Source organism: Pipistrellus hanaki (assembly GCF_964339955.1).
Source record: "Pipistrellus hanaki genome assembly, chromosome: 7".
Lineage (NCBI taxonomy): Eukaryota > Metazoa > Chordata > Mammalia > Chiroptera > Vespertilionidae > Pipistrellus > Pipistrellus hanaki.
The window spans coordinates 53,823,825-53,836,323 of NC_140509.1; the positions used below are offsets into that span (position 1 = coordinate 53,823,825).

The 12,499-nt window shown below is 39.0% G+C and overlaps 1 protein-coding gene across 6 annotated transcripts in view; it reads left to right on the plus strand.

Moving 5' to 3' along the window:
• SOBP (sine oculis binding protein homolog) overlaps nucleotides 1-12,499 on the plus strand; it is a 158,804-nt gene that overhangs the window by 1,644 nt on the left and 144,661 nt on the right. The gene's annotated exons all lie outside the window — the stretch shown is intronic.

The following is a 12,499-nucleotide window of genomic DNA, read 5'->3' on the forward strand; positions in this document are numbered from 1 at the left end:
ATTGCACCGGAGCGGGCGCCGCTCAGCTCCAGACCCTCCTCGGCGGTCCCCCCACCCCCCTTATTTTCCATGAAGTTGCAGCTTTTGCCCCGCGAGGGGTTTATTCTGTGATTACAGGAGCCTCCCCTGCTTTTTTTTTTTTTTTTTAAAGATTATTTTATTTACTTTTTTTTTCTTCTCTCTGAGTTATACACAAGTAGCACATGTGGGGGGACCTTCGTTTTCATCCTGCAGCTGTCTTAGGTCTCCCATCTTCTGCATAGAATCCTGAGCACTGCCGACTGACATGGTCAGGGTGGCTAAGTTTGTATGTAAAAGACAAACTGAATGAAAACACAGCGCGCCACTGAGTTGGATTTATTGCATGTTGATGTTTTCTTCCTTAGGACAAGCATATTCTATGAGAGTGCCTTGTATGAAGCCCATGCTTAGAGAGGGACACATGGATAGTATATCCTATATGTGCACCCCTGGAAAATTTCCATACAACCCACATTTTGAACTTAAGGCTCTTATTTTCTGGGTGAGGAACTTGGTGCGTGGAAGTAGGAGGTACAGGTTCAGTCCTAAGAGAGTTAAGGAAGATTTGCTTTGGAAATCAGTGTAACTCTTTGGGATGGAAACCACCATTGATTCCAATCACAGTTTAAAAGAGAGAGAGAGAGAAAAAGAGAGAGAGAGAGAGAGAGAGAGAGAGAGAGAGACCGACCAGTAGGAGTTGTCCTCCAAAGGGGCTGGAATTCAAACAATCTACAATAACCATTCTTCCTCACTTACCCTTCCTGCGTTTCCAGATCACTTTTCCATTTCATTTTAAATTGGGGGTGGAGGAAGAGGAGAGAGGTGAAGTAACCAGGAAATCAGTGTGCACTGGCCCTTTAAAACACTGCCTAATGTGATCTATATGGATGGCAGCTTTTAAGTTTCATAGGTTCTAGAATTACAAATTAGCTAATTTTAATCAAAACATGTGAAATGTTATCCCGGCTGGATATAAAGGCTGACTGTGCTCGATGCTCAGGGCTCGCGCTGTTGACTTTGGCTGCGGGTGCACTCCGTGGTTTGGGAGATAGTTGTCCTTCTACAGTATAACAGATGTTTGTCTGAACTGGTGAGGAAGAAACAAAAACAACATTGTGTGAAGGGGAAAAATTACACAGTTTTTAGCCAGTGCTACAGGACTAAGTATAGAATTAACCTCTGTGCACAGAATTTCCCTTTTGAAACTGTTATTTTCCTTTTAAATCACCACCTCCTATTTGAAGTTTTAATCCTTATTGTCTCAACCCAGAGCAGCAGTAAATGAAAAGTTTCAGCCAGCCAATAGCTGAGTTGCCTATAGCATGGTGTTTCCTCTCTGGGTTGGAACAATGTGTCAGAGACCCCCCTGGCCAAAACCTTCAGTCCTGTCAAAGCACACCATGCCAGGGAGTCGTGAAATCCCGTTCCTAGTGGAATTGTTCCGTGGGCATCCCTCTGATATGATAGCACGAAAAGTCCTCATTTTGAAAGGGATTTTTTTCAAAGACAAAAGGTGACAGGGTTATTTCGAACTCATTAAAATTGTTCCGCTTTTAAGGGTCATAACCATATCAATAAGACCCATCCCCAAACCTCATGGCGTAGTTACCCCTCCATCTGAAGTGTAGAGGAACATAGCAAGTCGGCTGCCCTGTGTAAAAATATGTGCAACAAAATGTCACCGAGAACACAATGTGGCCTTGTGCAGCTTCATATCGGTGCCGCTGGAGCTGCCTGGCTGTGTTTGCCTTCATCTGAACGGCTTTCATCTGGACCAGTGTAAACTAAGCCCTGGTAAGTAATCACTGCCCGGCAGAAAGAAAGGAATGTATACAGCTAGCACGGCCTAAGCTGTAAAAACGGAAACTTGAGCCCCCACCAGGATCACATATCAAGGCTGGAAGGTAGGGGAAATGAAAGGGGGAAAGAGGAGAGAGCGAATGGAAAAGTCAGCCTGGGAAGTGGAGGATCAGGAGGAGGCCCCCCTTGGGGAGATTTGGCTCTGGGATTAGGGAGTTTTATCATGGTGTACAGTGACCTACTCGGGTTTCAACACTGGTTGGATCAGGTTGCCTCTCTCTGCAAGCTGAAAGAAAAAGGACTGGTGTGTATGTGATTTTTTCTCTCCCCCACCCCCCCTTCGGTAATAGAAAGGACATTGGTACCAGTGTCTATTTTAAGTACAGCCAATGCAGGACACTGAGAACAAGCAACAAAATTACCTCCTCATAGAGACTTCCTTCAGGGTTTCCTAAATGAGATGGTCACACATGTATTTGAAATCGGCTGGAGAAGACTGACGGGCTGAGGTTTCGCTGACACCAGTAATGGCATTGGGGATTGTCTTCCTGTGGCTGGCAGCTAATATTGGTTGCTGTTTCACTAGATCAGATATTGAGTTACATTTTCCTTATCACTGGTTTAATGTACATGGCAGTTGTAACAAATTTAAATTTGATACAATATAAATTTGTGTGTGAGGAGGACATGACTTGGCATAGCTAGCTTAGAGTGTAACTTCAGTGACAGAATCTTCCAGCAGAAATGTTTGTCTCATTATGACCTTTACAATGACTCTTTTATCTTTCCTTTTCTTCTTCCTCCCTTCCTCCTGGGTTTTTTAATTGATGAAAAAGACTCATTACTTTACTATACGTGTAATTAGTATGCCTTATTGAATTAGTGGCCAACAAAGGAAATTTGAAGAAAAAAAAAAAGGTAATCTATATTTTGATTATTTTTGGTTTCAAAATTGAATATTGTGATTGTATCTAATGTAATATGTCTTCGTTATGCTGTCAACTCATGAGTATCATAATCAAAGCATGTGAGGAGGGAATTCTGACATAGGGAAGGGTTAATTTGTTTTAGGAGTTCATCTAGAGCATGGTCGTTGTAATATAAAAACTGGTTTGTGTTGTTGGATGTGTAAATGTATATAGATGCGTAAGTGTAAATAGAGTTCACTTACAGTTATGTATTGTGTGCACATAGATCTTAGGGAACAGAGTCAGTGGTTATCAAACAGTAATGCAACTAGAAAATCTATACCATGAGTAAAGATAAAGAGTTGAATTTTTACCTTTTAAAACTCTTTGGCAAAACCAGCATGATTAGATCAAGCACTCTGCCCTGGGAACTTGCCTAAACAAACCATAATTAATGCATTTACAATGTTTGGCTATTTTATCAATTGCTAAACTACAAGATAATATGTGTTAAACGTCTAAGGTCTTCTTTTTTGCTGAGGAAGTTTTCTGTCTATAAATATTCTCAGTAAGTAATTTGTACCTAAAATTATGTGTCAGTCCTGATGCCTACAGCTAGAGTCAGTCACATCTGTTAGAGTTTAGTAGTAAACTCACCGCAAGATTTTCTAGTTTGGTTCCTGATGGTCTCCATTTGGCATTAAAAATAAACTGTGTCAGTTGCGTAGATGATAAAACAAGTTGCAGAGCTGAGCTGGTGACTGCCGTGAGATAAATAGGTTGGCTTTATTAAAAAAAAAAATGAAAGGGAGAAATCAGAGTATGGATTAGAAAAGTTAGCATGGGTTGAAATCAGTTTGTTATTAAAACTTGTATATTTTAAGTTTTGCTGTTGAAACAACATCCTTGGTGTCAGACCCGGTAAGTCTCAGGAACCTAGAAAGTGGGCTCAGGACCAGATCACACGGGGGCCTTCACAAATGATGTCACACCTCTACGCCTCAGGTGTGTCATGTGGCAGGACTGGGGGCCAATGTCAGTCGAGACATTAGTCCCAGTTCTTGCCCGTTGGGAGGTGGAATAGGATGTTCCTGAGCCCACCGGCCCTGTTCTCTGCATTGCTTTCAGTCTTCAGGCTCAATGCTCCGGTGCTAAGCCCCTGGGAGATGATCCCAGAAGGGCAGGAGAGCTGTGAATTCTGCTCTGTTTAACGGGAGGTTTTCTGAAGAGTCTCCATCTGTGAACCTGTGAGCATGATGTGTGGTGAGAGAGATTCTCCAAGCCTTATACAACTCGCAGGTTCCAGAGACGAGGAAATGGAAAGGAACCACTCCACTTCCTCCCAAATCTGAAATAAACATTTGAACTAGAAGAAAATGAGTCTGACAGACTCATTCCCTTCTGCGTTTCCTGCCTCTGTGCTTGCCAAGCACCGCTCTGAGAAGCCAAGCCCTACTCTCCTTGTGTGAAAGACAGACTTACAGAAACCAAGAGGCAACAGAGTTTTTAAAGGAAAGTAGAAAAAAACAAAAACAAAACCCCAAAAAACCAACAAAGCCTCAAAAAGCGTAAATATCAGTAAGGGCAAGTGACTATCTGAAAAAAGGGGAGTTCTAGGGATCTGTAATGTCTTGTCAGGGGGGCCAGACTTTTTATATCTTCTAAGGAAGAGTTCTTTTTATTAAGTCTTTTTTACTTCTTTTGAAAAATATTATTGGAAGTGGTAGAAGGTAGGTCACATAAAAATCTCTGAAGTCTAAAACTTCCTCTTGCGGGATGGGAAGTCAGCCACAGCTGCACTCTCCAGCTAATAAGATTATTGAATATTTTCCTAAAATGAGAAAAAACTAGAGTACTTTGTTTTTGCTGGTGCCAGTTGAAACATGTAAACAGACATGAAAGCCTGGGGCGAGTGAGATTTGGATATATTTTAGGATGTGTAGACTGATGGGTGTTAATATCTCTTGTGTAACCAAAGGGCTGTGGAACTCTGTCCGCCTTTAGGACCAGGGCCTTTGGCACAGCCAGGAAAACAATGTAGCAGGTCTTGGTGATTTTTAAAAGATAAGGACCCAGGTCCCAACTGCACACAGCTGCACACCTGCCCAGCCTGCCACCACATTAGCCTGAGGGCTGCTATCCCCAATTTCACAGCATTTGTTTGACCTTTCTAGGATAATTGATGTCTTGGCCAACGATTAAAATGTGAGGACATAAGTTGTCTGCTCTGTGTTACAAGAAGACTGTAAACCAACATGGATTTTGTATGTGGAAGCACACAAGTTTGGTTTCATATGCCAGTTACCATATACAACCATCCAATTCAGAATGTATCAGTAGGACAATCAGACTTTCTCTCCAGGCCTGCTGGAGGCTGGGGTTAGATGCTAGTGCTGTGATGTGTCCTCTGCTCAAAAAACTGCATTGTAGTAATTGTGTTGTGGCTGAGAACAATGCTGCAAAGTGACCCACATGGAGTGCAGTGGCCATCTTCAAAGGACTTCAAGCTAAAAATGGTGCCATTCAGGTACAACCAGCAGGGCTCAGTGGGTAAAGTCTGCATCAGGAATGCAGACCTGGCTGCTCTTGTTATTTTATGCATGTGCATGACCCTCTCAGGGTCATTTGTGCCGGGTGGATGGTCCTTAGGATACCATCTGATCTAGAGGGATCATGAATGTGGAGCTACTTGTGATCTCTAATGGGCTCTTCCAATATTTCTCTGGCACTGTTTAAATTTTACCTCCCACCTTCTTGGCAGAACCATAAAATAAAATCCATCCACTTGATCTGCATTAACAGAGATGATTTAGATTCATCCCTAGACCAGACCTGGGTATAGAGTGAGGTGCTGCCTTCTAATCAAGTTCAATGCCTACTTTCTACAAAAGACATGGTCTCTCTCCTCTACCTCCTGTTTGAATCTCAATGAGTGAGTCCAATGATTCTTAACAGAAATCTACCTCAGAAGTTAGTACACAGGGAGGTAAAAGGGGAGATAAAGTATTTTCCAGAAACAATCATAATTCTATTGTTAATAACCTTAACTAGTGAGATATTCACATTTGTGAATACCTTGTAAAATTGTTCAGGATTGGGGTTTCCTTTTCCTTTGAAAGTATTTATCATATGTCCCACTTTCTTGGATGATGTATGTCAGAATGTTTTGAAGTTAAGTAATATAGCTGGCAGATCCTCTACTGTCATTAGGATTGTGAATTTGGCTGGCATGGTTGTCTATGAGAAGACTGTTAATTTTTAATTAGAACTATTTTTATTTTTACAAAAATAATACATGGACATGACAGAAATAGTAAAATAAGCAATACAAAACAAAACAAAACAAAACAAAAAAAACCCAAAACCTATAATTTTCCCACCCAGACACAATTACTGTCAACATTTTGATATACATCCTTTCATGCCCTTTTCTATGTATTATATATAGTTTAAAAAAAAAACACAAAAAAACACAAAATGGTCTTATAGTGTACTAACCTTCCTTTTAAAACTTAATATATTATTAATATTTTTATGGCAGTAAAAATTTATCGACAGAATATATTTTACTAATAAAATAGTATTCCATGACTAAGCTGTAACTTACCGTATTTAACTAAATTATTATTGTTTGGCATTATAGTATGCTTCTAAGAAAAATAACGCTGAGATAACTGTTCCTGAACATTGCATATTTTTATACTTATTTCCTTAGACTAGCTACTATAATGACTAGACATAATATTCCTGAATCAAGGGGTATGTACATTTTTAAGATTTTTAATGCATAGAGTTAAATTACCTTTTCTAAATGTTGTATCAACTTCAATTCCCAATACTAGGAGAGTGCTCATTAACACTGGCTATTATAAATTTTTAACGTGCAAATATTTATTTTTAGAATCAGTTTTAAAAATTTTTGTTTGGCCGGGACCGGTTTGGCTCAGTGGATAGAGCGTCGGCCTGTGGACTGAAAGGTCCCGGGTTCGATTCCGGTCAAGGGCATGTATCTTGGTTGCGGGCACATCCCCAGTGTGGGGTGTGCAAGAGGCAGCTGGTCGATGTTTCTCTCTCATCGACGTTTCTAACTCTCTGTCCCTCTCAATTCCTCTCTGTGTAAAATCAATAAAATATATATTTAAAAAAATTTTTTGTTTGATCATTTCTCTGTACTTATACATTTTTAAAATATTTGTGAATGCATTCAAATGGATTAGCACATTTCTTGAGTATATTCTAAATACCAGGCATGGTGCTAGGTGAGGCATAAAATGAAATAAAAGGTTTTTGCCCTCAAGTAACTTTTAGTGTATTTGGGATAGATGACACCTTTTATTAGAACTGGAAGTTGGGGCCCTGGCTGGGTGGTTCAGTTGGTTGGAACATTGTCCCTATAACACCAAAAGGTTGTGGGTTTGATTCCTGGTCAGGGCACACACACAAGTTGCGAGTTCGAATCCCCATGGGGATGCCCACAGGAGGCAAGTGAATGATCTAAAAATTGATAAAAACATATCCTCAGGTGAGGATTAAAAATAAAAAGAACCGGAAGTTGGAGGGAAAATGGGAATTATGTGGGGAGGAGGACATGGCGTTTTCTTTATTTCAATGGGTCATTGGGAACACTGTGAAAGCTTTCTGCTCTCTTGGGTAGGATAGGATACGAAGTTGAAAACCCATTGACTTTAGTTATGTAAGGCCTGGGATGAAAGAAATCAGTGGTACTTATGCATACTTTAAAATCTGCTTGCTGTTTTAAAAATAAAATCATTAGTCCTTTTGGAAGACCTTGAAATACTTGTGCTTCAGAGGTATTTTGAGAATTTGTAATAATTGTTATTTTCAAAGTGCCTTGAAGCCAAGTCTTTATTGGTAAAATGTTCAATTGAAAATCGTTAGATTGAACTTGCAGTACTTCCAGTTGAATTCACAACAGTGCCTAATTAATGTCCTGGGGATTCAGTTCTGATAAAAAGTAAAGTTTGCCAGTGTATAAAGAGCTCAGAGGAGTGGAGAAATAGTAAAATTTCCTGCCTTTCCACCATCTTTCTGCGATTTTTTTTTTTTTTTTAATTCTAGGAAGAGATTATGCTTTCACACTAAATGTTAGGGTTGTCTTCTTACCTTAGGAGTCCTGGTGGTGAGAGAGAGACTTAAACTGGAAACCCAGGGTGAGGGAGAGGTATGGGAGTAAGAGGCGTGCAAAGCAATTAGAGTCAGAAGTGATGTCAAAAACTGTCAAGTGACAAGGTTAAATTTTAATTATAAAATTTGAGCAACCCCATTTCAACAGTACACATAATTAAGGAGAGTAGGGCCTAATGATAAAACCTGAAAGAAAGTGAAGTTTTAACAGAGGTAGATGTGCCCTGTCTTGAAAGCTGTATATATGTGATATTGACATCCTACGGGATGAACGCTTTGGTCCAAGAAGGCAGCTTCTGTGGAATTGCTGACACATTGGACCTTACAGAGGAGGTTATAACAGAAAGAGACCTGATATAAGAACTTGTATTTTCATGCTGACTCTCCTGGGTGATCTCTCATGCCTGTCTACCTTCTGGGTGCTTTCATTTCTGTTGTAAAATGAGGATGTTACATAGGTTCACCAAAAGTTTATTGTGGAAATCAAATACCCAATTCATAGGGTTATTGAAAGGAACAGGAGATGTTTAAAGGATGTGGAAACACTATAAAGTGCTATAAGAGTGTTAGACATTATCATTATAATTATAGTGACCTATTTTCCAAACCCAAATTGGACCACATGGTATGAGAGAGGATTTTTGTGCCACTTCCAAGGGCGAGAGGCAGTCTGCAAAATGTGGTTCAGATGCCAGGATATTGAAATTTCTGGCACATTTTGATGGTTTATGGGAGCAATGATAAAATATTTGAAATAGTGGCTGTTCAGTAAAATTTATGATGTGTGATCACTATAATTATATTTCTTTGCAAAAGGTATTTCATTTCTCATATAAGCAGAAGTTTGTTGGTTTAACAAAATCTCAGAGCCTGGAGAGACTTTCAAAAACTCTACTTTAGTTTCATATTCTAAGTCTCCAGAACAAATGGTGGGTGAAGATTAAGGGGGGGGGCACAAATTTTATAGTCTTCCTCGGTACAGTAGCTTCTCTTATTATTGAACATCATTACCTCAGAATCTCTGTACTTTAACTGTTAACACCTTTATTTTTCACCTTAAAAACAACACATAACTGACATAGCCTTATGTAGGAAAAGAATAATTCTTTTAATAGAAAAAAATTTTTTGTAAAGGATAACAATACAAAAAGTTGAAAAAATGACTGTTGGAACTCTCTGGCAGAAGGGCTTAAACCCCTTATGGGCCATAAACATTGAATTCATTTTTCCTAGAATATATTATGTTTCTTGGATGATAACTATAAAAGTATATTTCATTTCCTTTGGTTTAGCACCATAATGAGTCCATATGATATCTGGCATCAAATCCTACCTAGAAATTAACATTTTAAAGTTATTTATTCCTTGGGGTTCTTTGTTTTCCTTCATTATTATTTCTTCTTCTTCTTCTTCTTCTTCTTCTTCTTCTTCTTCTTCTTCTTCTTCTTCTTCTTCCTCCTCCTCCTCCTCCTCCTCCTCCTCCTCCTCCTCCTCCTCCTCTTCCTCCTCTTCCTCTTCTTCTTCAATAGAAAGAGAAACATAATTTATTGTTCCACTTACTTATGCATTCATTGGTTGATTTTTGTATATACCCTGAATAGGGATTAAACCCACAACCTTGGCTTATTGGGACGATGCTCTGACCAACTGTAGAACATGTCTTAATTGATTTTTAGAGAGAAAGGAAGGGAAGAAGGGAAGGGTGGAGGGAGGGAGGGAGGGAGGGAGAGAGAGAGAGAGAGAGAGAGAGAGAGAGAGAGAGAGAGAGAGGAGAGAGGACAGAGGAGAGAAAGAGAGGAGAGAGGAGAGAGAGAGAGAGAGAGAGAGAGAGAGAGAGAGAGAGAGAGTGTTAGTTGTGAGAAACATCAGTCGGTTGCCTCCTGTACATGCCTGACCCAGGCTGAAACTGGAAACCCAGGTATGTGCCCTGGGTTTTGAACCCACAACATTTGGTGTATGGGACAACGCTCCAACCGATTGAGCCACCTGGCCAGGGCAGGGCCGCTTTCTTAATACAACAGTGTGTAAGTCAGAGGTAATAGTCTATTTCTTGTGCTTACACTAAAAGGAAACTTTGGTGTTTGTTTTCCTCTTCTTTCAATGAAAGTCTTGTTCCTGTCATGAAAGGTTTGAGATTTATGGCTTGAGGCTTTATAAACCCTTTGTTTTCTACTTTTGAAGTCATATATTGAAACATTAAGGAGTTTATTTTCTTTTCAATGACAAGAAAGGGAATGTTTTAGAGTGTATTTTCACTGATACTTATAGTAACTTGAATATCATAGAATAGATCAAGTTCATATTGATTCATGAAGTGTCTGAGTTTTCAGCACAAACCATAAACTAAGTGATGCAGTTACGATGCCCAAATAATATGAATTTGGTGTTAATAATCCAGTTGAAGTTTTAGTTTTTTATCTAAAGGTGTGAAACTTCTGGATTTCATCCATGGGATTGGTTCTGAACGAATGAATGGATTTGCAGCTCAACTAACACAGACACATCTATATGCTGCCTGGGAGGCTGCTCCATGAATTATGCATCTGTAGTTTTTTGTGTCACTTCAGAGGTTTGGCAGAACTGGAGAGAGAGGTGCCCAGATTCAAATGGTCTAAAAAATTGGATATGGTGGCCAGGAGTCACTATGCAGAAGATTTTCTGTCTTTGCACGGTTCTGTGAGAGATTGGGGCAAATAGCCCATAGACCAATAGGATGGCTTGAACTTGGCCTTTAAAACTGTTGAAGTTGTTTTTATTTATTTTTTATTTTTTATTTTTATGCAAGGTGTAATCCTTATCCTTGAAGATTTCTGCTGCCAGACCACTGATGGAGGACCTCGGTGTGTGTGCTTAGGGACTGTCATTCTCCAGTCCAGGCACTGAGCTCAGTGAAAGAAATTGGGTGTTAGGGGAGACTGAGGCCTCATTAAAGTGATCACATTTGATTGAGCAGAGCAGCATTTAGCTGAGTCCCCCTCAGTGGTATTCCAGAAGTCGCTGAGCTTATTATACATATCGATCATATCATCTTTGTGCATTCATGAAAGGAATGTCTATTTAATGTGGACATGACCAGCCATCAGCGAGAATAAATGCCTCACTAGTGCTTGCTATGGATGACTGTTGGCCTCATGGATGGTAACCCTGAATCAATCTGGCTAGATTGTTTTTTTTAATTGCTTGTGCACCGTACCATCACAGGTTGACCCTGTTGGGGCTCTAAGCTTAAGTGAGCGCTAAAGCAAAAAATCTAGCATCCTGTGGGTAGTTGGAAATGCCAGGTTTGTTTTTGTGGAGTCGTAATGTAATATTATTTAAAAAAAAATAATGCAACCTCTGCTGAATTCTAGTTGTGAAATTTAAGAGAACATGGAACTCACACGTTGAGCCTGTGAGCACTTTGGTTTAATCTGGGTTCTTTGTTTCAGGTATATAAATTATACATCTCAGTGTAATGCAGAAATGACAGCTTCTATGGACAATGAGAAATGACTTTGAAAAGATAGAGAAGGTTAGAATATACAGATTTCTAGCTCAGACTAGGAGGCTCAGGCTGCCTTGTCAGATAGAGATGCTTTTAAAAATTAATTCAATAAACATTTATTAAGCTCTTACTCTGTAATGTAGATTCCTTCTTTTTATTTTAAAATTTTCCCACTTTATTGAGTTATAATTGACAAATAACTGTGTAAGTTTAAGGTGTACAGGGGTTGGTCTGATACATTTATGTATTTCAAAATTATTACCACTATAACATTAGCTACTACCTCCATCTGTCACATAGTTTAACATTTCCTTTTGTGGTCAGAACATGTAAGATCTACTTTCTTAGCAACATTCAAGTATGTGATACAGGATTATTAGTTATAATCATTATGCTGTAAATTATATCTCCAAACTTTTATATCTTATAACTGGAAGTTTGTACCCATTTACTAACATCTCTCTATTTCCCTGGTTAGAGATTCTTTAAGGCCCATTGCAAACATTAAGATAATTAACAAACACAGCCTTACGTTTTGCTTCCAGATCTAGCAGTTGATAAATTCATAAAACACAGTCACCTGATAGAAAGGCTTTAAATCTGTCCAAGTAGATTCATTATTTTCACAGTTTGATAGCTATAATAACAACAGCACCTTATAGTTAGATATTAATTTATAGCTCAGAAGGTTTTCATACGTTATCCAAAAGTTGGGTGGGCTGGAAACGTTAAAGTTATTTGGTGCTTTTATATTACACGTCAAAAGACAATCACAGTGTCCTTTGATTTCATGGGGGAAGAATCTGTCACTAAATGAAACTGATAAAGCAAATTCTGCATTTATTTTTAAAGAATACTCTTGGAAAGGGAAAGCAAAAAAGGGAAACTTGTCACTCAGTGTTACTATTAATAACATTTTTCTCCATTCATTAAAATAAAGGGAGAACCTTGTAGCCTACTTAGCTTTCTGTGTGGTAGTGTACAATTAAATCATTTCTCTGCTGAGGTTTTGCTTTATCTGAAATGAATTAGAAAGCAGTTCTAACTTACATTCATCCGAGCCACAAAAGGTCAATTAGTTGTTTTCATTTTCAAAATAAAAATTTTTAGCTGTTTTTGTGCTATACCTTTCAATATTTTT